The sequence below is a fragment of the Dipodomys ordii genome, unplaced genomic scaffold (genome assembly GCF_000151885.1).
Source record: "Dipodomys ordii isolate 6190 unplaced genomic scaffold, Dord_2.0 Scaffold60, whole genome shotgun sequence".
Classification (NCBI taxonomy): domain Eukaryota; kingdom Metazoa; phylum Chordata; class Mammalia; order Rodentia; family Heteromyidae; genus Dipodomys; species Dipodomys ordii.
In genome coordinates, this window is record NW_012267276.1 from 4,189,630 (window position 1) to 4,190,980 (window position 1,351).

General features: G+C 62.0%; 1 protein-coding gene across 1 annotated transcript in view; it reads right to left on the reverse strand.

The window, feature by feature from the left end:
* The window catches only part of Sgol1 (shugoshin-like 1 (S. pombe)), a 16,829-nt gene extending 16,663 nt beyond the window's left edge, over window positions 1–166 (reverse strand). The window contains exon 1 of the mRNA XM_013022131.1: window positions 33–166. The gene's annotated coding sequence lies outside the window, so the exon portion shown is untranslated. The remainder of the gene's footprint in view (window positions 1–32) is intronic.
* Window positions 167–1,351: the final 1,185 nt, after the last annotated feature.

Below are 1,351 nucleotides of genomic sequence, written 5' to 3' on the forward strand. Positions count from 1 at the left end.
TCTCCTCCCGCGGGCGCGGCCACAAACGGTACCTTGGGCGCTACTCTGCGGCGGTCGCTCCAGTCCTCCTCACAGGCCCGGAACCCCCGCCAAGCCGTACGCCGGCGCCGGCCCGTGACCCGGGTCCCGCCGCCCCGCGACAACGTCTCCGCAGCCCGCGCCGACCGCCGCCACGTTCGAAATTCGCCGCCGTGCTCACCCATTGGCTGGTAGGAGGACGTCACGTGACGTGACGACGCAGCTTCCCCTCTCCAGCACGACGTCGGGCCACACCCATTGGGCTGCGTCACGTGACGGGCTCACTCTGGGGCGGAGCCGCTCCGAGTCGCGGGACTGGTCCGGGCGGAGTGACCCAGAGACCTTAAAGGTCGGCTAGTGTCGGAGGTTCCGGACGCCTCGCCTCCCGGCCGGGCGTGATGACTCGCTCCTGATGCTCAGCCTCGCACCCTGAGGCCGGAGGATGGCTAACTCTAGGCCGGCCTGGGCTGAGACCCCCGTCCCCGCCGGACGCAGAGCAGAACAAAAGCCTTCCCGCGTCGCGGGCCTGGCTGCGCCCCGGCGGAGCTGTGCTCAGGGGCTCCCCCTTGCGGGCGGCCTGAATTACAGCCGCCCGGGAAGCGAATTGACAGGCGTGTGTGTTGCTGTTCCCGGGGCTTGCAGTTGGGTCCTGGGCGCTGACCCCGGCCTGGGCGCTGCAGGCCAGGATTCTACCCCCGGACACACTGCTCTGCTTCAGGGCTTGGCGTGGCTCACTGGAGATAAAACAGCTCCCGGACTTGCCTGGCTTCCAGCTCCGATCCTCAGATCTCAGCCCCCGGAAGAGCCAGGGCAACATTTCTGACGAAGTAACGTCAGAGTGACTCCGGGGGCGTGAAAGTTGCATATCTGCAGTTCCTGGGTGGGGCTGCTTATGTCTGCTTCCACTTCTGGAGATGGCAGGGGCTTCCCAGAAGGCAGTGGCCCCAACCTTAGCCTTCTGAGGCCTTCACACCCCTAATCCTAGCTCCTCAGGAGGCTGAGATCTGAGGATCACAGTTGGAAGCCAGCCCAGGCTGGAAAGTCCCTGACACTCTGATCCCCAATAAACTACTCAGAAAAGCTGCCAGTGGCCCTGTGGCTCGAGTGGTAGCGTGGTAGCTTTGAGCAAAAGCAGCTCATGGACTGGGCCCAGGCCCCTGGACAGACCAACAAAACAACCCTAAAAACAGCCCTAAAAGCCAAGGCAATCATTTCTAAGCATTTACTGGGTCAATTTTCAAAGCACTGCAGTTTATCTTCCTGGTGTCAGAGAAATTATCAACACTGAGGGACAGGGTGTAGAGTTTATAAGGCTTAATAGAATTTTGGTTAA